Source organism: Equus caballus, chromosome 17 (assembly GCF_041296265.1).
Source record: "Equus caballus isolate H_3958 breed thoroughbred chromosome 17, TB-T2T, whole genome shotgun sequence".
NCBI lineage: Eukaryota > Metazoa > Chordata > Mammalia > Perissodactyla > Equidae > Equus > Equus caballus.
In genome coordinates, this window is record NC_091700.1 from 68,566,423 (window position 1) to 68,591,247 (window position 24,825).

Consider the following 24,825-nt stretch of genomic DNA (forward strand, 5'->3'; position numbering starts at 1 on the left):
TTTCACATTTGCACAACTGAAAAACTTGAAAATGGGCCTTTCTGATCTGTTTTATGCGGTTCCAAATAAAGAATCTCAAAAGAGTACTAATCTACTAGTTAAAAATATTACAAAGTAGCACCTACTGGATTTAATATTAGGAAAAATGGACATTTATTACTGTATTTCCAACAAATGCTTTGGAAAATTCAAAAAGAGATTGAAAATATGTTAATTGGTAAAATATGGTAATTTAGATCCACATTTGCAAAACAAGTTTTTCAGTTGTTATAGCCTTAAAATCTAGTATCAAAGTAAACTTCACCTAGAACCAGAGCTTAACTTGCTGTATCCTGGAGTGCTAAGTGGAGATTTTAAAAAAAGAAAATGCATGTTCAGTTACATTGCTCTAGTTTTAGTAAATTTGTGGGTACAATAGTATTTTATAGTTTTAAGAAAATATTTTTAAGATTAATGTTCAGTTCAGCTTTTTTGCATCTTTTGAAATTTCTCTTTAATGTATGTTTTACATTATTTAATTATCTTAGTTTAATAGCATGGATAAATAATGTATGAGTATATACATATATGTACATAACTATTGAGAGTTTGCTATAAAAACTTACCTATTAGGATATATAATTTTTAAAATGTAGTTGACGGGTCTACATGATAGATGTGTTCAAAACAAGTTTTACACATTTTAAATGCAGTTAGAGAACATTTAAAGGAAAGTTCTATTTCATACTATAAGTGAGCACATCTAAATTAATGTATTTGTTATATGGATTAGATCACAAGGTAAGGAGATATTTTCCCAGGAAAAATATTGTTCCTTCTAATTGTCTTGTGCCTGTTTGATGTAAATTGGTTTTGCTGCTGTACAGGTTGCCGGGACCTCCCTGGTCTCATGGTGCACTCCAGAGCACTAGGAAAGCAGTATGCATTCCAGAAAGAGATCATTTCCCAAAATGAGATAGTGATCTCAGGAGAGAACAAGACCTTTATTTTCTCCAGCCTTGTGATAGTTCATGCTTCTGTTTAAATACCAACACTCTGTAAAAATCACAGCCATTTATCTTATAATTCAAGAATTCTCCACAGTTGCCACATAGCAGTTTTATTACAGAAAAAAAATGGGAAGTAAATTTCTTTACTATTCCCAAATCAGATAGTGGAATTCACATCTTTCTCCTTGTCTTAGTTATTTGTCTGAGACTTCCTGGTAAATGCTCTGTACTTCATGAGAGAATCATATCAGGTACACAAAGTGATCATTTAACTTGGGAATGGGGAAATCACTTGTTTTCCATTTGTTTTGCTAACAGCTATAAATATATTTTAAAGTCACAGTCAACCATCAATAAGATCAGTCACATCAGTTTCAAAGGATTAAAAACTCATTCTATCTATATACTTAAATGACAGTATAATGATGTTTATTCCCTCTGTAAGAATAGATGTTTTTTAAATTAATAAGATAAAACCCTTTTCTGACAGTAAATACAATACATACTCACTGTAAAAAAAAATTAAATATGGAAGAATAAAAGAAAATAATGTGAGATGATGTGAATTCTCATATAAAATTGTAAACCAATACCACTTGGGAAAAGTAAACCAGTAGCAACTTGGGAAAACACTTTGGCATTTTCTAGTAAAAGGAATATGTATTCCTGTGACCTAATTCCATTTCCAGGTATATGTCCTGGAGAAACCCTTATGCACTGAGCCCCAGGAAATACATACAACAGTGTTCTTAGGAACATCACTCATAACAGTTCTAAACTGCCAACAGACAAAATGTCCCTTGAAAGTAGAAAACATTGTTGAAAGCCCACATATGGAATATCTGGAGCAAGGAAAACAAGTGAACTACAGTACTCTTTCACATTATGTGAAATACTGTATAGAAATGTGAGCAAATAAACTACTGCTACATGCTACAGGAAATGTGGTATAGAAATAGAGATAATTGAAAGCTACGTGCTTCATGGAATACTATACAGTATTGAAAAATAAACTCCAGCTGCATGCTATATTTATGTGGAATGCTATATTTGTTCACATATATCAATGTCACAAACAATGTTGAGAAAAAAAAAAGGAAGTCACAGAAAAATAAGTATTCTAATTTATGAATTCAAGCCAAAAGAACAAAACTGAACTATATATGTTTTAAAGATATGTACATGGAGTCTAAAACATGGGAATGGTTATCCCAAATCAGGATAATGGTTATCTCTTGTCTTAGTTTAGGCTTCTATAACAAAAACACCATAGACTGGTGGCTTGCACAACAAATATTTACTTCTTGCAGTTCTAGAAGCTGAGAAATCCTAGACCAAGATGCCAACAGACATCACTTCTGGTGAAAGCCCGCTTCCTGGCTTGTAGACAATCACCTTCTCCCTGTACCTTCACATGGCCAGGAGAGATCATCTCTATCCTGTCCCTTCTTCTGAGGGCACTAATTCCATTCACGGGGTTCCACCCTCATGACCTAATTACTTCCCAACGTCCCCACCTCCAAATATCATCACACTGGGGATTAGTCTTCAATGTATGAATTTGAGGAAGACAAATATTCAGTCCATAGCATCTATAGACAGAAGGGAGAGGAATGTGACTAGTGAAGGGCACAAAAAGGTGGTTTTTAACTCAATAATTGAGGTATTGATAGAGTTATGCTTAATATGTATATCTACCATGGTAATAGCAGCATTCACCTCTGTTATTACAACACCTACTCAAAACAGACATAAATGAGAAAGAATACAAGATTTTCTAAGTCTTGATAACGTGTCATTTGGAAGACATTTAGAAAACTAAGTTTATATCAGTTAGAGTTTGTATTCATCTGTACATGACAGAAAATATAACTAACAGTGGCTCATCATATACAACAAGAAACCTTGGGTTAGCAGTAAGGGCTGGCACAGAGGCTCCAAGCCATCATCAAGGACAAGGCTCCTTGTTTCTTCCTGCTCTGCTGTCCTCTGCAAGGCTTTTATCTTCAAGATAGCATAACAGCTGCTGCTTTGCCAGGCATCACGTCCAAAATCTAGGCAGCAAAAAGATGAAAAAAAAACAGCAGTTGAGTCTGTTTCAACTGATGCCTGGCATTGCAGCAGTCATCTTGCAACCATGACAACACAAGTCGCACACTGAAGACAGTGGAGGAGGAAGACACAAGATGAGATACTTGCATCCTCCTCCTTTGGAGGAGGTGTTTAGAAAGGGGTATGAAAGGGAACCTTTATATGAAAATAAAATATCTTGGTTCTTTATGAGAATATTAGGACAAAGACGGAAATAATTATTTGGTTATAAGGAAACTAGGACCAGTAATTATTTTTCTCACTTTAATTTCCAGCTTTGTTTCTTCAGGTAGTGGGTGGACTTATACTTCCCTATAACCATTGAGAAGGCAGCATGCAGCTGAAAGGGTAAATCAAGTCACAGTTTCTTTTGATGTGATCTCTTTCTCTCTCTCTCTTATTTTATAAGCATTCTTATGCATTCTGGTTCCACAAACAATTAGATTATGAGGGAAAATTCAGCTTGACTAGACAAAATTGGCAAAGTAGAAATCCAGAATCCCTGGCTGTAACATCAGAACCCCACCCTTGTTCCCAACAAGCCCGTCATTCTATCCAGTTCCTAAACATGATTAATATCCTCTGAACCTAGATGTGTCATCAATATAATGGTCTTCCAGACTTCTCCTGAATCTTACTTTAGAAAACAGAACTTCAGATGCACTAATTCTCTTGAAGGAACATGTGTTTTAATTTCCACTTACCACATCTCCTCCAGGATACAAAGTACTTACAATGGAAATGTACAGAACTCTTGAAATACCTGCGGTGAATACCTCAGAATTATCTGCACTCTCTTATTTCATAAAGCCTTAAAGGTATTATGACATGGTAAGACAAACAAGGGCTATGGAGACAACCTGGTTTTAAGTTCTAATGCTATTATTTACCAATTACATAAATGCCTGAAGCTTCTGATGCCTCATCTGTTAAATCAGGACAATAAAACCTATTTCATAGGGTGATTATGAGGATTATATGAAAAAAAAGTGTCTTGTGCTTCTTGAAATTCCTCCGAGTACTTTGGTCTGAGCCAGGGAAAATCATGGTGCAGCCTCCTGGAACATAAATCGTATTCCAAGAATGAGGAGTGAGGAAAGTTAAAGTAATTTGCCTCATAAATAATGTAAAACATTGATTAGATATTAAAACAAGCACATATCATAGAGTTCAAAATCCGCATGAACTTCTAAGCTAAAACAGAAAACTTCAAAGAAATTTGACTTTCAGCCAGCTGCCACAAATTTCATGCTGCTCTCTCACGAGGTATACTTTGGTGACAATTTTTTGAAGCAATGTATGTTTGCCTTGCGCATTGCCAGGCACATAATAGATGCTCAATAGTAGGAAAGATAAAATTTCCTTATCTAGGTAAAATTCCCTTTTTAGTGGAAATTCCTCCTGAACTTAGCATTGAACACCACACCAACTATAATACATCCACAGGGATGAGTGAATAAATGATAATGCAACAGAGAACAAAGCATAACACATATGTGACAGAATCAATAACTCCTTGAACCCAGTAAGCTAGAGAAGGAAGGTCATTGGGGGGGATTAAGAATTTTGGGGAGAGTTGATAGCCTGAGGTAAAGCCAGGGGCTGTTTGTCCCATACAGTCATTAGCTTTCTGAAATAGCTACTCATGACCTCCTTACCAAAATGATGTACGCATATGTTGGTGATAGCAGAGCGACAGACAGCCTTGCCAATAAACCTTAACATGGCAACTTGGTGCTTAAAGAGTAGGAGAAGCATACACATCTCTTTCTATCCTTTTCACCCTCTTCACAGATATAACAAATAACCTTAGATTAGTCTTGCAGTTTTGGAAGTAGCTGTAGAAATCATAATGCTTTCAAACTGAGGATTGGAACTCATTAGAAGGTAATAAAAAATTTAGCTGGGTCAACTCATAATTTTTTATTAAATATAAAAGTATTTCAATAAAATAGAATAGAAGAAAAATACCAGAGAGCTTTATATTTAGTGAGAGTAAATATTATTTCTAGAAACTTTTGTTTCAATTATCTGTGACCTGGTTCTGTATATGTGTATACCAGGCTGGTCCCCATGTAAAATGAATTTTGCAGGTGGGTTGCAGTCAAAAAACCTCGAAAGCCCCTGATGGAAAGTACTCTTTGATATTATAGATAATGAAACTGAAGCACAAAGTTTACAGCCTTTGCACGGCAGATCATGAATTTCTGTTAACGTTAGGCCTTGAGGTAGCACTCAGGTCTCCTGATTCACTCCAAATTTATTTTTCTGTCTCTGCCAATTTTTCCTGCATTGCCAACTGATCAAAAGGCTTGAAAATATTTCTTGTTCTTTAATAAATATTTTAGTGATATTTAAATAAGCACTCAAAATTTTTATGTTGACGTACTTACATTTGTAAAAATATGAGAGAATATGTTTGTCCTCAAAGCCTTGGTCCCTTCCCTAAAAAAATTGTGATAGGCAGCCTCTGAGATGGCCCAAAAGGATCCCTACCTCCTTGTATTCATGCCCTTATAAAATCTCCTCCCCTTGAGGATGGGCTGAACCAAGTGACTCACTTCTTATGAACAGAATGCAACAAAAGTGATTTGAGATGTTACTTCCAAGATTAGCTTCAAAGAGACTGTAACTTCCATCTTGTTCTTTCTTTCGCTCACTCTGATGAATGAAGAAAAGTGAGATCACAGTATAAGAGACTATAATGTGAACATGGGATTGAAAATTATAAATTACTAAAAGCAATATTTTCAATTTTTCAAAAATTTATAGGTAGGTGTTGACAAAGATATGGAGAATTGGAAACCTTCATACATAGCTGATAAGAATGGAAAAAGAGCCAGCCACTGTGGAAAAGAGTTTGGAGTTTCCTAAAAGAGTTTAACGTAGAATTTCCATTTGATCCTAGCAGTTCCACTCCTGGGTATAAACCCAAGAGAATTAAAAACACATGTCCACACAAATGCTTACACAGAAATGTCCAAAGCAGCATTATTCATAATAGTTAAAAAGTAGAAACAACCCAAGTACCCATCAGTAGATAAAAGTATAAACAAAATGTGGTATATCCATACAATGGATTATTCAGCCACAAAAAGGAATGAAGTATTGATAGATTCTACAACATGGGAAAATCTTGAAAACACTCTGTTAAGTGAAAGAAGCCAATACAAAAGGCCACATATTGTATGATTCAATGTATATGAAGTGTCCTAAATAGGCAAATTTAGAGAGACAGAAAATAGATTACTGGTTGTCAGGGCTGGAGGGGGCAGGGAATGTGGCATGACTGCTTCAGGGGTATGGGGCTTCCTTTTGGGGTGATGAAAACATTCTGGAATTAGTGGTGATGGTTGCACAACATTGAATATACTAAAAACCACTGAATTGTACACTTTAAAATAGGTAAAAATGTGAATTTGATGTTATTTGAGTTTTCTCTGAAATTTTTCTTAAAAGACAATTAAAGATGATGGGATGCTGTAAGGGATAAGGGAATGAAACAGAACTGAAGGAAAGGACTCTACTATTTGTTCCTCTCCTGCAAAGGGGCTGCCCTGTTGGCTGGAGCAGTCACCAATCTAGTAAGTGAGGACCAGCAGTGCCATACAATCTGATTTTATGGGGACTAACCCATCATGCTACCACAACAGTGACTGCTCCCAAACAGTGATATATCCTTTAATCTATCCTCGTTAAAGAGCAAACCCACTTCTTCCCTAAATCATCTCAACAGTTTTTCAACTTTAGAGTACATTAAGGACAGAGACTTATTTTCTCATTTCTTTCCATGTAAAATTTTATAGGGGTCAAAGATTTTATTCTTTTCAAATTATTCCTGAATGGGATTTTTTACATAACTGACTAGATAGGAAATACCTTGAAGTGCTTGAGGAAAAATTAAAAGGCTGTCATTAGGTCATAAAAGCAGTAAAGAAAATTCCTTTGAATGGGATCATTTAATCAGCATCCTAGACAGAAGAAAATCTGAGGTTTAAAGGATGGGTCGTTTGGATATTTTTCAGGAAGGAGTACTCTGAAGCTAAAAAGGAATGTATTGAGTCTTCACAAACTTTATTACTTTAGTATACAGATTATAATCTCCCATGTCTCATTCTGGATTCCTTCCTGTCTCTCAAACCCCATATCTATACTATCTCTGAGTCTGAGACTGTTTCTCTTGTTATAATTATAATGGCAATTCTTCTCTCTAGTCTAATTTCTCAGTCTAAATACTCACCATTTCCTGCCTAGATTTTTTGCATAATTCCTCACTGGCTCTTGACCTCAAGTCTGTCCACTAGGGTCATCTTGCTCTAATCCTTACTCAGAAGCCAAGAGTGATTTTTCTAAATCATAGGTATGATAGTCATTTCAAATATTCTTTTTTTCACTACAGGCAGTGATGTCCTGCTGGGCCAATAAGACAATTTAGTGAATCTTGGACAAAATTTTTTCAATGAAGTATAGAAAAGCCTAGAAGATAGAAAAAGAAAAGGGAAGGGGAAAAAAGGAAGAAGAAAAATGAAAGACAATACTTTATCAATGGAGAAGACCTGGTCCAGAAAACTTGTTTTAACTACAGTTAAACAATTGTTTAATTACAGTTTGTTTAGAATTTCTTACCGTCAGGGTTAGAAAAGTTTGAAATCGACTGAACAAGGTGAAAACCAAGTTTTAGCTTGATTTACAAACCACATTTCATCTGACTCTTGCCTGCCTTCCCAGCCTTTCCTTTTGCCCCTCCAGCCAGGTTTTCTCACCCCTGTGCCTTTGATGTACTCTAAGAACATCTTCCCCTACCTTATCTGGCAAATGTCTGCTTATCCCTTAAGAGGTAATTCAAACATTTTCTCCGTAGGGAGCTGCTCAACTTCCAGACAGGAAGCTACACTTCCTATTCCAAGCTGCCATCAACCCTGTTGTAAGATCCTTTATCACATTATAATCATTTGCTGATACGCTTGCTCTGCCAAGGCTTCTAAAAGGCAGAATTCTGAGCAAGCACATTATCTGACTTGTACTAAGTGATGGATAAATGAATATAAAATGAATAGAGGTTAAATATTCTTCATATGTTTACATACCATTATACTGCCTCTTGATTAAATTATTCCTTCAGAACCCTTGCCACTTAGGCTATAAGAATTAGCAATTGCTTGGGAGCATTATTATCCATCACCGATTATTTATTAAACAAGTTGCTGCAGCTTCTCACCCTATGGCTTACTCCAGAGAGTTTAGCATCAGCATAGAAAACACTCAGCAATGGTTCTGTATCCAGGTGCCCGTGTTCAAAACCCAGCTCCACAACTTCCTAGCTGTGACTTCAGGCAAATTACACAGCAGCTTTCTGCTTCAGGCACCTCATCTGGTGATAATAATAGCAAGGTTTAAATTATTTAATACCTATAAAGAGCATAGAACTGTCCCCAGCACATAGTAAGAGGTCAATAAATATTAGCTATAGTTATTGCCCAAGTGAGAAGCAGAAAATCGATGCCTATAATACAGAGCTTCTGTGCTAAGGACTTTCAATTTATTTGAAAAGCACTATTTAATTTATCTGAAAATCCTATTTGTTCTCTCTGTCCTCAGCAACTTGATACATATGGTATTCTTTCCTACTCGTAGTCACGTGGGCCTCTAATATCTCAGATTCAGCTACTCTGGATGTTAACTCCCTCTTTGAGTTGCCTCCCAGGTTGTGTATCATAGAGTCTACATTTTAAGTCAAATCAGATCAAACATAGCTCTCAAATATTGAGGGAAAAAATCTAGCTGTTTCATGTGATAAGATAACAAACAGACCCAAAGTTCTCTTTCTTGGGTAAAGATTATACCTCTTCATTTCAAGACTGAAATACATTGATGACCAAACTGTCATAACATTTGCAGGTGTTAATCGTATTCAATTCCTTAACCTGGGTGATGGTTTATACAGGTGTGTCTCTTTGCAAGAATTCATTGCTCTGAGCCCTTATGACCTGTGAATGTTACACTTCACTAAAAATATATTTAAAAAAATATACCCCAAGTGATTAATGCCCTATTAACGTTTGTCTTATATGTCAGAGTTGTTCTGCCTGTGCCACAGTATTTCCACTGAGAGAGCTTACTTCAATCCTCTCCCCAAGAACACTTTCCTTTGATTAGCCAACCATGATAACTATCCACTCAATTCCCCAAACCAAAACCACCGAGTAAAAATTGATTCCCCGTCTCCTTTGTCACCATGAATACCCAATCAATCATCGTCTCATTAATTCTACTTCTAAAACATCTCTCGATGCCCATAAAATGCCTTGTCATTTCCAAGGTCAGTACCCTAACCCTGGCTCTGTGCATTTCTCATTTCAATTACTGCAAATGCCTATTGACTTAATCCCTGGCTCATGGTTGTCTCCATTCTCCACCACGCTGCCAGAGTGTCCTTTCTGTGAATCATACTTGATCATGCAGTTTATATACTTAAATGCAACTGACGTTTTCCCATTACCTACAAAGTAAAGTGCAAACCTCTTAAGAGGGTATATTCAAGTCTTCACAAAATTACTCCATCCTGCATTTCCAAAGTCACCCCAACCATCATCCACTCCTTATCCACCATAGGTTCCTGTTACATGCATATTTCTCACCATTTCCCAAGACTCCAATGTAAGTCCACACCTTTGTGCATTCCATTTCTCCACCTTTCCACTTACCAAATGCCTGCTCATCCTTCAAGTTTCAGTTTAAATGTCATTCCTTCCTCTTACCCGCCCTGCATTTCCAAAGAGCATAATTAACCTTTCAAGCATCCTCACTAGGCTAATACTCCCTTCACACCTTTAGTATAGCATTATCATGCAATATTGTAGTTAATTGTTTACATATTCATTTACGAAAAAAAGGATTTTGATCACCACTTATGTGCCAGGGTGTCTGCTGGTTCCTTGGAATTGCATTATAAGCAGGATAGGTAAGTAGTATGTCTTATTTTGGCTTCTAGACTAAGCTGCTTGAAGTTAGAGAACATATCTTATCCTTCTTTGTGTCCTCAGGTTTGATTAGAGCCTAGCATCTAATTAGTAAATTTTCAATCGAATGTATGCTCTCTCAGGAATAGAGACTTGTACCATCAGTACTTAGAATAGAATCTGGCACATAATATTTTTTTAATTAATGCAAGCATTAATAAATATTTAATAACTCAACCAATTAATTTTATTTTCTATCCCAGTGTCAGTGCCCTAATCCAAATCCTGGATTATTTTCTAAATATCAAATAGTGCTTTGCTAAATGAACCTAGTTTTCAATAATTCTCTGCCATTGAATTGAATCAGTGTGTTCTAAGAAAACTGAAATAAAGACTTGAAATATTTCTGAATGACATAAATCTTCTAGAATTGAAAAGTGCTTTGCTGGGTTACCTAATAGTAATAATAGTAATAGTAAATAATCCTTGATGACCAGACTTTGAAATGGGAGCCCCAGCCTTTTCCTTCCCACAAGTGTCACTGATGTCCTGTGACTATAGACTCAGACCCGTCTGGTTCTCAAACCAGTCCATGTTAGATGAAAGCAATCTATCAGCAGCCTCTCCTAACCACCTGTGACCTAACATGACTTGGATGACATCTGGTTTCCTATTTGACCACTGGGTCATTGTTTCCACTTTCCTAGGCTATCCGAATACCCTGGGAACTCTGTTATCACCTGTGACTGAAAACCTGACTTGAAACATTGACCACCAGGCCTAAAACCCAGCTCCTTTCTTACAAACAGAAGTTTACAGCTTAGGGACCAACGCTGTAGGTGAGTCAGTTTACCTCAACATCCCATCCTGCTTAGTCCCAATTCCTATCCTATCTCTATCAGTTTATATTTCAAAGATCTATCAGGCTGTATGATTAAAATAAGTAACACACTAAATTAGTCTAGTATGGTCTAACCACAGCCACTACTACTCACTTCCTTCCCAATGAAACTGTGATATTGTTCAGAAATTAGATACCCATGTGCTTTATGGAATCCTTCTCAAACCACAAAGTAAGTGAATATTAATTACTCCTAGATATTTATAGTAATTCTATTTCCACTGGCAGCAAGCTTGCATGTGACACATCTGTCTCCAAGAAGACATAAAAGAATCTGTTGGAAGCTTCAAGGAAAGGACCCCTTCAAGGATACAAACCAGGGACCAGTGGCTCCCTAACTTTGGAAGTTGTCATAGACAATACAATGCTTAAGGCTGCAACAGTCATCTTGCCACCATGAACAAAAATCAGAGAGAATTTCTGAGGTTCTGAGCTGGAGTCTCACTGAATTAGCCCAATCTGTAACCCCCTACCCTCCATTCTTTTTGTATTTTCCCTCTTGTTTAAGTCAATTTTAGGTGCATATTCTGTATTTACAGGTAAACACATCCTAAACCTTGCATTCAAGTTCCAATAGAGGCCTGAGAGTGACCAGGATGGATCCAAAGTTTCTTTCGAAAGCTACCAACACATGAGGTAAATATATGAACTCATAAAACAGGAGGGAGAATGTGTATTCAAGGCGGGGGAGGCGGGAGGTGAGTAGATAAACAGGAAAATGCGAACAACCATGAGGACTTCTGCTCTGGACGAGATGATGTGACCCATTTCTCCCTGCTCCTCTCCACACAGTGCAACTATAAAACCTAGAAATAATGCAAAAGGAAACCAAAAGAAATGTCTGAAATCTGGCAATGAGAACTCAAATTGGTCTAGGACCCCACGATTGGAGGAACAACGCAGCCGTCAGGGGTGTAATTTCCCCCTCCCAACAGAAGAAGGCCACCCAGACTGGGGACTTCTGACCCCCATTCTAGCATCAGAAGGCAGCCCAGGAGGGCTCATTCTTCTCCTGGACCCGTTGGAAGCACCATGGAAAACACAAGGCAAGCCCACATCAAGGATCCAGCGGAGCCTTTCTAACAATTAGTGGCCAGGGCAATAAGTTGGTTGAATCTCCAGGGAAGTCTAATGAATGGAGGAATAAAAGCCAGTCTCCAAAAGGAACATACTGTATGGTTCTATTTATATACAGGCATACCTCATTTTATTGTGCTTTTCTTTACTGTGCTTTGCAGATATTGCTTTTTTATTTGTTTTACAAATTGAATGTTTGTGGCAACCCTGCATCAAGCAAGTCTCTTGGCACCATTTTTTCCAATAGCATTTGATTACTTCATGTCTCTGTCACATTTTGGTAATTCTCACAATATTTCAAACTTTTTCATTATTACTACACTTGTTATCATGATCTGTGGTCAGTGATAGTGATCTTTGATGTTTCTGCTGTAATTGTTTTGGGGCGCCACGAATCACACCCATATAAGACAAACTTAACCAATAAATCAATAAATGTTCTGACTGCTCCACTGACTGGCTATTCCCCTGTCTCTCTCCCTCTCCTCAAGCCTCCCTATTCTCTGAGACAAAATAATATTGAAACCAGGTCAGTTAATAACCCTACAGTGGCCTATAAGTCTTCAAGTCAAAGAAAGAGTTGCACATCTCTCACTTTAAATCAAAAGCTAGAAATGATTAAGCTTAGTGAGGAAGGCATGCTGAAAGCCAAGATAGGTGTCTTGTATCAAACAGCCAAGTTGTGAATACAAAGGAAAAGTTCTTGAGCAAATTGAAAGTGCTACTCCAGGGCCATCCCAGTGGCCTGGTGGTTAAGTTTGGCATGACCCACTCTGGTGGCCCGGATTTGCTTCCTGAGCATGGACCTACACCACTTGTCTGTCAGTGGCCATGCTGTGCAGTGGCACACATACAAAAAAAAAAAAAAAAAAAACAAAGAGGAAGATTAGCAGCAGATGTTAGCTCAAGGTGAATCTTCCTGAGCAAAAAAAAAAAAAAAAAAAGTGCCACTCCAGTGAATACAGAAATGATAAGAAAGTGAAACAGCCTTATTGCTGATATGGAGAAAGTTTTAGTTGTCTGGATAGAAGATCAAACCAGCCACAACATTCCCTGAAGCCAAAGCCTAACCCAGAGCAAGGCCCTAACTCTCTTCAATTCTATGAAGGCTGAGAGAGGTGAGGAAGTTGAAGAAAAATTTGAAGATAGCAGAGGCTGGTTCATAAGGTTTAAGAAAAGAAGCCATCTCCATAACATAAAAGTACAAGATGAAGGAATAAGTGCTGATGTAGAAGCTGCGGCAAGTTATCCAGAAGCTCTAGCTAAGATCATTAATGAAGGGGGCTACACTAAACAATAGATTTTCAGTGTAGTTGAAACACCCTTATATTGGAAGAAGATGCCATTTAGGGCCTTCATAGCTAAAGAGAAGTCAATGCCTGGCTTCAAACCTTCAAAGGATAGGCTGACTCTTTTGTTAGGGGCTAATGCAGCTGGTGACTCTAAGTTGAAGCCAATGCTTATGGTTCCGAAAATCCCAGGGCCCTTAATAATGATGTTGAACCTACTCTGCCTGGAGTCTATAAACAGAACAACAAAGCCTAGATGACAGCACATCTGTTTACAACATGGTTTACTGAATATTTTATGCCTAATGTTGAGATCTACTGCTCAGCAGAAAAGATTCCTTTTAAAATATTACTGCTCATTGACAATGCACCCGGTCACCCAAGAGCTCTGATGAGATGTGCAAGATTAATGTTGTTTTCATGCCTACCAGTACAACATCCATTCTGCAGCCCATGTATCAAGGAGTAATTTTGACTTTCAAGTCTTATTTAAGAAATTCATTTCACAAGGCTATAGCTGCCGTAGATACTGATTCCTCTGACGGATCTGGGCACAGTAAATTGAAAACCTCCTGAAAAGAATTCACCATTCTAGATGCCATTTTGAATATTCATGATTCATGGGAAGAGGTCAAAATATCAACATCAACAGAAGTTTGGAAGAAGTTGATTCTAACCCTCATGGATGACTTTGAGGCATTCATGACTTCAGTAGAGTAGTAACTGCAGATGTGGTGGAAAATTGCAAGAAGACTAGAATTAGAAGTGGATCCTGAAGATGTGACTGAATTGCTGCCATCTCATAGAACTTCAACAGATGAGGACTTGTTTCTTATAGATGAGCAAAGACAGTGGTTTGAGATGGAATCTCCTCCTGGTGAAGATGCTGTGAAGAATGCTGAAATGACAAACAAAGGATTTGGCATATGACGTACGCTTAGTTGGTAAGGCAGTGGCAGGGTTTGAGAAGACTGACTTCAATTTCAAAAACTTCTATTGTGGGTGAAATGCTATCAGACAGCATCGCATGCTACAGAGAAATTGCTCGTGAAAAGAAGACTTAATCAATGTGGCAAACGTCATTGTTGTCTTATTTTTTAAAATTGCCACAGCCACCCTAACCTTCAGCAACCACCACCCTGATCAGTCAGCAGCCATTAACATGAAGGCAAGACCCTCCACCAGCAAAAAGATTACAATGCACTGAAGGCTCAGATAATGGTTAGCATTTTCTAACAATAAAGTATTTTTTAATTAAGGTATGTACATTGTTTAGACATAATGCTATTGCACACTTAATATGCTAGACCGTGGAGTAAACCTAACTTTTATATGCACTGAGAAACCAAAAAGTGCACGTGACTCACTTTATTGCGATACTCACTTTATTTCAAAGGTCTGGAACCAAACCCTCAATATCTCTGAGGTGTGTCTACAACATTTTTAAAACAACACAATTTTAGAAATGATTGAACAGCTTAGTGGTTGCCAAGAGTTTGTGGGGGAGGGAGTTTTGAGGGAGGTGGGTGTAGGGATCCTTGCGGTGATGGAACTCTTTATTATCCTGATTATGGTGGTGGATACATTAATCTACACATGATCAAATGGTACAGCACTATACACACACGAGTACAAGCTAACCTGCAGGAATATGAATAAGAGCAGTGGGTTATATCAACTCCAGTTGCCTGGTTGTGATACTACTCTATAGTTTTATAAAACGTCACCATTGGAGAGAACCTGTAAAACAATCATGGGATCTCTGTATTATATTTTACAACTTCTCATAAGTCTACAATAATTTTCATAAAAGTGTGAATTTAAAAAAAAAAAAGACAAAAAACACCACACAAGGACCAAATAAAACACAGCAGTAACCCTGTACTTCAGTTTGTGACTCTTAAGAGAATCTCTAGATGGTCAGACTAGTTCTAGAGATACCCAGGAAATACCCGTCTTCCTTCTAGGTTCAGGTCTTGGTGGCCTCTCAAGCTATCTCTTCACAAAAATTTCTAGAAAGGTCCAGTCAACTCTGAGAAACTTGTTTTCTTTTCGCCATCTGTATTTGCTCTTCTACTTTCAACATATAGACCAATCCTGGCTCCTGAGGACTGCAAGGCTTTACTGACTGTGTATCATCTTCTTCCAAATCCTAGGAATTTCAGTAAATATAATTTACTCCTTGAGGAAAAAAAGCCAGGGGGATGAAAGGATAATGAAGAAAGTTTACAGTGAACCTCACAGCCGTGAATAAAACTGTGGCGTGCTGTGCTAATTAGGTGAAAGAGTTGCCAAGAAGTCCTTACCGAGATGATACTGTGGATCTCGAGCCAGCCATAGGCAGCTTGTTCAATGTCTACTAACACTGTAAAACACTCATCATCTTTTATTTGCAGGTACATAAGTCATACCTCATATAAATCAAAATTAATACTGAAAATCATCCATGCATAGAGTTGCAGAGTGACACATAAGTACCTTATTTTTCTAAATATTTTCCATTCTGGGACTCCTCCCTGTTCCTTCTGCATGCCTTCCTCATGCCTCATCAACTGGAGGAGAATGCAGAACACACACCAAAGAGCTCAGAGTCAGCTACCTCTTCTATGAATTCATTTCTCCCTCATTCCTGGAAGGTTTCAGGAGGAGACAACACTCCCACTTCAGGAATGGAATTAGGCAGATAAGATTTGGTCCTTCGTGAAGTTTCTATGTTGAACTGCAGCCCAAAGGAAGCTGTTCTAGCCTCTGACATTCCAGGTCAGTGACAACTTTAAAAATAATGGTTTTCTTTGTGAAAAAGAATTTAGTAAGGCCTAATTGTAATTCTTTAAACTATTTGATTTTCTTTTCTGCTCATTATTTGATCCATTTATTTTTCAGATTCTTTGTTTATGCAGTTTGTAGTAAAAATAAATAAGGCAATGACCTGGATAAACCTGAAACAATAAGCTTTTGTCACTATTGTCTACATAGTCAGCTTAATGTTTTAAACTGTTTTGTTACCACACAGGGCGTGGGCCCAACGTTGGTTTAAAGGATCAGGGAAGAACCACATTGGAAGCAAAGACAACCATTTCACTCAGGGCTGCTGTGTGGACTACAGAGTCACGTGTTTCCTGTCACACTGGCAGGAAAATACAAAAGAAGAAACTGTTTAATTCTGCTTAAGGTTATAATTCAATATGTCACAACACCTCTTGAGGCTCCTAAACTTAAGTCCCTGTGGTTACTCAATTTATGACTTTTTGTCAATCTTTCTCTCTATTTCTAAACCACTATTGACATCAGATCCAAAAATTGAATTTATGAAAAAACCCAAAGGGCATGTTGATACCTGTTTTAGGCCATCGATGAAAGCCACCTTTATGAATATACTACACCCATGGCAGAAATTCACTTAGAAAGGTTAATATGAAGCCAAAAAACACCCAAAAATGATGTAATCCATTTATGAATTCTGCTAAAAGACTCATAAAACTAAACCACCTAGTAATTTTCTGTCATTGCTTATTGTTTATTATAACTTTCTGGTTCACTAGCACTGCAATACGCCACAATTACTTAAGCTATATCTTTAACTAAGCATTAATAAAATATGAGTTGGATAATTATTCCTGCAATTTTAGTACATAATTAGTGAGAAAGTTAACATAAGAGTGCATTATGAAATTTTGTATAAAATTTAACGTGTATATGAGCTTAATTTAAAGAGTGAAACCATCCCCAAAACAAAAATAAGAGACTTTTCTGAGTAAGTATTCTCTTATTTATAGAGATAACTCCCAAGGAGAAGGAAATTTTTTAAATGGTTTAGAAATTTTAGAAGTGAAAATAAGTATGTACATCTGTATTTTCATTTTCTATCACTGTTCCAGAGTCTCCTGACCAATGCCTTTCTATATGAACTGTCATACGTAGCAGAATTGGTCAGTACACCTTTGTTGCTGAGTAGGAGCCAAATTCAAAGCCTCGGACCATTGAAGCTGTCTGCCCACATTTCAGAGGTGAGGCTGGAGCCCCAGCTTCCAGTCAGTCCAGTTCTCCTTTCTGCTCACCTCACTCTCAGTGCTGTAGAAAACGTTAATGCTTTATTGAAGTGATAAGAAGACATACATTCAGTTTATTACTGAGGCAATCTAAATCAGTGTTAGAAGGAGCATTACTTTTAAAAGAAATGACCATGACATACATCAAAGTAGGTAAGAGAGAAAAAATAATAAATATCTAAATATGCAGTTTTAGGCAGGATAGAAATTGTTCCATCAAATGCTTGTTAGCATGATTATATGATTTTTACCTGATTAATATGGCAAATTATATCAGCATAGCTTCTAATAGTAAAACATAGTTGGACTCCTGGCATAAACCCCATTTTTTGGTGTTGTTTTATTCCTTTAGAGTATAATGAATTTTATGCTTAAGATTTCATAGTGCAGCCACTATGGAAAAGAGAATAGAGCTTCCTTAAAAAATTAAAAATAGAACTACCATAAGATCCAGCAATCCTACGTCTCAGTATATACCCAAAGGAAATGAGATCACTATCTCAAAGAGCTGTCCACACCCCCATGTTCATTGCAGCACTAGTTACAATAGCAAAGACATGGAAACAACCTAAGTGTCCACTGGTGGATGAGTGGATAAAGAGAATGTTGTATATATGCGATGGAATATTATTCAGCCATAAAAAAGGAAATTCTATTTGCAACAACATGGATGGACCTTGAGGGCATTATGCCAAATGAGATAAGTGAGACAGAGAAAGACAAATACCATGTGATCACACTTATACGTAGAATAAAAAGAAAAATGAATTAATGGGTATGGAGAATAGATTGGTGGTTACCAGAGGTGGGGTCAAGGAGTGGGAGAGGAGATGGGTGAAAGTAGTCCAAAGGTAAAAACTCCCAGTTATATGATACGTCCTGGAGACTGTAGTTAATACTGTATTGCATATTTGAAAGTTGCTAGAGAGTAAATGTTAAAAGTTCTCATCACTAGAAAAAGTGATATGGAATTATGTGTCATGATAGATGTTAACTTATTGTGATAATCATTTCACAACAAATACACATATATACAACATATCAAATCATTATGTGTACAACTGAAACTAATACAAGGTTATACGTCAATTAAATCTCAATTAAAAAAAGATTATTCTCTAGTTTTAAAGATTTTTTGTGGCAGTGGTCAATGCAGTTGGTACTGTAACTGATGTATGTGTTTGTGAGTGAGAATGTATTATTTTCAGGTTTATATACCGAAGTGATACTGATTTCTTCCTATTTTGAACAAGACATGAGGCCTTTCTTCTAAGCCAATAAAAAAAGTAGAAGCGTAATGGAGTAACCTGCTCCTTGAGGGTTAAACATTATTTACTGTGAAATCATTTGGGGCTTGATTTTATCAATCTCTTCCACTATTATTCATCTATTTGGGTGTTCCCTCTCTTCCTGCCTTCATTTAGATAAGAAATATTTTCACAGATAATTCTCCATTCCATAGATTCTTTCAAATGTGTTTGTATATAATTCTTCAGAATATACTTTTATGAACCTTCAGTTTCTTTTATATTTCTGACTATTTCCCAGTATTCCATTTTAACTTTTGCTCACATTTTTCCTTGATTAGGCCACTTGATGATTTATCTACCTAACTGCATGTGAGTAAGTATGCTTCCAAAGAGCCAGCTGTTACATTAGAAAACAAAAAACACTAGAAAAATATTGCCACAAAGCAGATGAAAATCAGGACCAGATATCTGTATGAATTTAAAAAATAAAAACTTAGAAGAAGGAGCAACCTCTATAAAGTAAACCCACAAATATAATAACAAGACTTATGAGGTACTTACCATGAGTAAGGCAGTATTCTAAGCACTCTAAATAAATTAACTCATTTAATCCTCACTATATCCCTATCAAGTAGAATGATTATTATCCCAACTCTAAGATAAAGAATTGCCGGCGCTGGAAAACTACAAGTTCACACAGATGGTAAGAGGCAGTAGTTTCAAGCAGGGCTAGGAAGGCTCAGGAAAGCTGTGACAGAAGATACAACAGTAACTTTCAGAGAGAAAAATAAAACCTTGTCAGTTATGTTAACAAAAAATTGGTACCTCAATAATGGACCAAAAAGGAAACTAGACCCTGTGAAAATCATGAAGTACAGGTCAGGAAAAAGCAAGTAAAATGAAAAGCAAATTTTTTTAAAGTTAAAAATTATGTAGAAAAAAATTACAGACATAAAAGTCATATAAGGACATCTAATATATGCACAGTGAGTATCTCAAAATAGAGTTGAAACGGATCATAAAAATATTTATATAGATATAATTCAAGAAACCTTTGCAGAAAAAAAAGCTTGAATCAGTAGACATGAAAGGACATAATTTCCCAAAAAGACTGACACAGAGGGATCGAAACCATGACATATCCTAGTAAAGTTATAGGAATTAGAAAACAAGGAAAGTAGGCACTTTGACAAAAAGATCAAGCTGCCTTTAAGGTAAAGAAACGAGGCTTACCTCAGACTTCATAGCAATATTCTATGCCAGAAAACAATGGAAAAATGCCCAATGAGTCCTCAGGTGGAAAAAAAAAAATTGATCCAATAAATATTCTAACTTCTTCTCATTTGGGAATAAATGCAATTAAAAATATAATTCCCATGAGCTCTTCTTGAAAATAAAAGAAAAATTTTATTTAACCAGGAAGTAGAAAACCTCTTGTGAATGAACTGGCTATCGGTGTTGATTCCTTTTAAGTGTTAGACTAAAATTAGAATAAATGTCAGGATTATGGTTGCAGGACACACTGTAAATGTGCTAACCTCAGCAAAAGCTGGTAAAAGAAAGGTGAGAGAAGAGTTAATAAAGCATTCAGACGTCCATATTTTTCAGAGTTGAGCTCAAATGCACGTCATTAAGAGTTTATAAGCCAAATAAAGATATAGGTGTATTTAAAGGTATAAAATTAAGAAGAAATATAACCAACTAAAATCAAATGATGCAGATAAAAAGGGGAGGGAGTGGCAAGAATTTTGTCATTTCTCAAAACAGAAAGTCAATAAGTCACTTGTACAGAAGTGAGGAATTAAGCAGACTATGTTATAGACTGAATGTTTCTGCCCAAGCCCCCCGAATTCATATGTTGAAATCCTAACCCCTAATGTGATGATACTAGGAGGGGGGCCTTTGGGAGGTGATTGGATCATGGTGGTGGAACTGTCATGAATGGGGTTAGTGCCCTTACAAGAAGAGACACAAGACCTTGCTCAGGCTTTCTGCTTTCCATCATGCGAGGACATCATGAGAAGTTGGCCATCTGCAACCTGGAAGAGAGCCCTTACTAGAACTTGACCATGCTGGCACCCTGATCTTGGACTCACAGCCTCCAGAACCATAAGAAATAAATTTCTATCGTTGATAAGCCAGCCAGTTTATGGTATTTTGCTACAGCAGCCTGAGCTAAGATTTAAACTTTAATTTCACATCTTGGTAAAAACTTTGTGGCATTTAAACAATAGCTAACAAAATAAAAATGTGTACCCCTTTGACCCTAAGCTTTCACTTTTAGGAATTTATCACACAGATATACGTAAGCATGTTATAAAAGTTTTTATGGGAATATTTTTTGTAACATTGTTAGTAATAAGAAAATTGAAACAATCTAAATATCTATATGAGATTCATTAAATTCTGGTAACTTCAGATAATACAATGTTCTCCAGTTGTCAAAAAAAATTGAGTCAATTCTGAGACAATATCCAAGATATGTAAATGAAAAATGTAAACTTGGAACAATTTGTATAGTATGCTATCATGCATGTAAAGGTATTTTAAAAGGATTACATATATGTATAAGTTTCCATTTGCACATAATATCTCTGAAAGAAGATATTCAAGAAAATAACTGATAATTTAGTTGGCTCCCTAGAAGGAAACTGGGTGGGGAGATACGGCTGGGGAAAGTCTACTTTCTGACTGTAATCACCTTTTTACTTTTTGAATTTTATATCAAATATATGTATTATCTATTAAAAATGTTGTTTTACTTTATAGCTAACTTGCTGAAGAGATGGATGTTTACAAATGAATGAGAGGTGGGGTAGTGGACAGAATTTAGCAGACAAGAATATGCAATTTTCTTTTGAGGAAAGTGGCTATGAAGAGTTTTTAATGGAAGTTAACCTGTTGTTCCTAGAAAACTGTAAGTGAGGTGAATTCTACTAAATTGGAGGAGAGAGTTCATGTTTATGTAGACATTATCCCAAAACTGTGGACACAAAGAAGACCTGAACTGCGGCTTCCTGCAAGTAGAGATAGACTGGGGTGAGGTAGCCCTGACTTTGAGGTCCTCTTGTGAAGCTGCTCTCACTTCCTGGGCCTCAACTTCCTTGTCCCAGAAATGGAGCTTGGTCTAGATGGACTTCAAGGATCCACCTATCTCTAAAGTTTTATGTAAATACTTTACTGGATTACTTAATTTTCTTCTGGAAGGCAAGGAAATTGGTGACTCAGTGGATCCCACAGGAAACAGAAGCTTCAGAAAGACAGGGAGGATAAGAAGGGTACTCATTTGCAGGGGCTACCAAGGGAGCAGCAAGGCATGGAAAACAGCACCAGGACAGGGCCTGGTCAACTAGACAGCAGCACAGGCGCCATCGAGTTAGATGACTACAGACAACCCGGAGTGGTGTTCAGCAAGAGGCGTGGCGGACACCAGAGAAATGAGCACACACAGAACAATCCATTTGCTAATAAAAACCAGGTTGGAAATGACTTGGTAATTCACACATACATATCCATATCCATACATACACACATGCATATATGTATCAGACAATAGAATTATAATGATATACATGTTTGCCAAGCAGCCACCAAGTGTTTACTTAAAAATAAAAACACTTAGATGCTAACTCCATTAGAACACCAATACAACCTCTAAGATTTTTCTTTGGTTTGAGTAAAGCTGAATTTACGAGGCATCCAAGTATTTAAATGAAATCATGGCTCTAATTGATTAAATGTGTAAAAGCAAAACGACGCTGTGTAAATACACTTAAAGTATAATGACATGTGAATTAATATAAAATGGGGAAGACTCTACATCATACATCCCCAAGCTCTGAAGCCTGCTTAGAGGCAAGCAAACTCTTACACAGATCCCCCAGTACAGGCAGAATCTGGCTTGATGTTTCCATTGTTATTCAAAACTGGTTATCAGGAACAGTTGAACCTCCAAATGAAGCCCACAGCAAGTACAAGCTATAAAAAGCATTCGCTTGTCACTAAGAGAATATGAACAGGTTTAGCACATCTACTTTTCCACACTTCAAGTTTTCAAATGAGACTCTAAGGCGATTATCAAGGGATTTTGCAAGAAGATAACGTTCCCTCTAAATCTTTTCATCCAGGCGTGATATACAAATGTGCAATATATCTTTCCTATAATTAAGTAAACTGTTCCCTTGCTTCATAGTTACTCAGCAACAAATGACACCTACATGATCTTTCTGGAGGAAAAAAAATCAGGACTTATTTATTACCAAGTAAACTCTTAGGAAATGGACATTTTAATTGATTATTCTGGTAATAAAATAATCGATAAAATACTTTCTTGTCGTATTTCTTCTTTACAAACCCCTTTTATCATTGTTTTGGATTCTAGCTAAGCTGCATTACATTTTGTTACTTTGTCATCTTGCCATGAAGAAAAAATGTCTGCCTGGGGAAAGCTGTGTTGTCAAAAAGGAATATGAGGTGTCTGAGGGGAAAAAATTTAAAAACATATATATACTCCTTTAGTAATGCCACCACTAGAAGACACTAGCTCTGATAATGTTTTCAAATGCAATATGAAATGTCTAAAACAAAAAAAATCGAAGACTATGCCAGACTGTATATATATCAGTCTTTCAGTTCCATTCACAATCAGCTTCTGAGAACTTACCTGCCAGGGGCTGAGTTTGAAACTGGGACACAAAAAATTACTTCTGCCTTCAATGATATCCTAATCTAATAATGAAGATAGTTGTGTAAATTAAAAGTAATAGACTCTGAGCTTGTAAAAAACTTCTACATATGTGCAAAAGGGTAAATGACCATTTCTATTGAATTATTATTTTGAAAAGATCAAATGTAGTTCACCAAGAGAGATGGAGATAAAAGGAAAAATATTTTCCTGGGATTTCCACCTCACTTCATACACACACACACAAAATCAACACCAGATATACAGGGGGAAAAATAAAGACTTGTAGAAGGAAATAAAGGAAAGTTTTATATTGCCCCAAAAGTAGTAATGACAAAAGGGAGACCGATCAATTCAACCACATTAAATAGCTTTTGTTCAAACACATATACACACACAATAGAAAGAGAAATGACAACCACAAAGTTGGAGAAGATGTTTGCAACCCATGTAAGTGACAGGTTTAATTATCCATGAGGGATAAGTGGGGGGGAGGAGTGGTCACTTATTAGTCAATTAAAAAATGCAATAGAAAATGACAAAAGATATCGAACAGTATATTCCAGGAGAGAAAACATGAATGACAAATATAAAATCAGAAGCTCAATCTCATTAATAACCAAGGAGATTTACATTAAACTCACAATGAGATAATTTTCTACCCAATAGATCTGCAAAAATTAATTGCAATACTAGGTGCGGAGGGTTGCAGAAACAGGAACTGCAGTGCAAATGTAAACTGGTGCAACCACTTTGGAAATTTGTTTGGTGTTATCTTCTATAGCTGTGCATTCACATAGCACACAATCTGGCACCCCCAATGCCAGGTATAGTTTACTAAAACTATGTTCCAAGGACAAATACTGGTTCTCAAACTACCCATTAACAGATGGCAACAAGATAAGGAGCCTGCACCAGAAGATAAACACAACGTTTCCTTCATTGAGGAAATCTGAAACAACAACAAAAACTTGGCTGAATTAAAGAGTGGGATCTTAATGATGTAGTTTTATATTTGACTTCAAGCTCCATATCTCATTGTAGACTGGCATTTGGAATAGGACTGACCTAAAATATCTGTGGTCGATATTCATTAGTGGACCATAAAATAAATTTGGTCACAAGTAACTTTTTAAAAATGAAAGAGAATGAAATACAATAGAATACACAAAGTAAACTGAATTGAACAGAAAATAGCAAAGCACATCATATTTTTGTTTCAGATAAAAACGCACATGCCCACACATACATATTCCCATGTACTCACAGACACATATGTGTGCATACTGGTCTGTTATATAAAACCTTTCTTATGTAGATCACTGCCAACATTTTTGAAAATAATACTCCTAAAGAAATTCTATGGATATGCTCCAGAAGACATTTAGAGAGATTAAAATCATATAAAGTATCTTCTTCAACCCCAATGAATGAACTTAGAAATAAATAAGAAAATTTTGGAAAGTCACAAATATGTGGAACTTAAACCCTACACCCCCCAATTAACAAATGAGTCAAAGAAGAAATCACAGGAAA

The 24,825-nt window shown here is 36.6% G+C and overlaps 1 long non-coding RNA gene across 7 annotated transcripts in view; it reads right to left on the minus strand.

Moving 5' to 3' along the window:
• The window catches only part of LOC106781877 (uncharacterized), a 179,153-nt gene that overhangs the window by 117,937 nt on the left and 36,391 nt on the right, over positions 1 to 24,825 (minus strand). For 2 of the 7 annotated variants that reach the window (XR_011427829.1, XR_011427830.1), the window contains exon 3: positions 13,984 to 14,204. The exons of the other annotated variants lie outside the window; for them this stretch is intronic. This is a non-coding gene — a long non-coding RNA (uncharacterized lncRNA). The remainder of the gene's footprint in view (positions 1 to 13,983; positions 14,205 to 24,825) is intronic. 7 annotated transcript variants of the gene reach the window in all.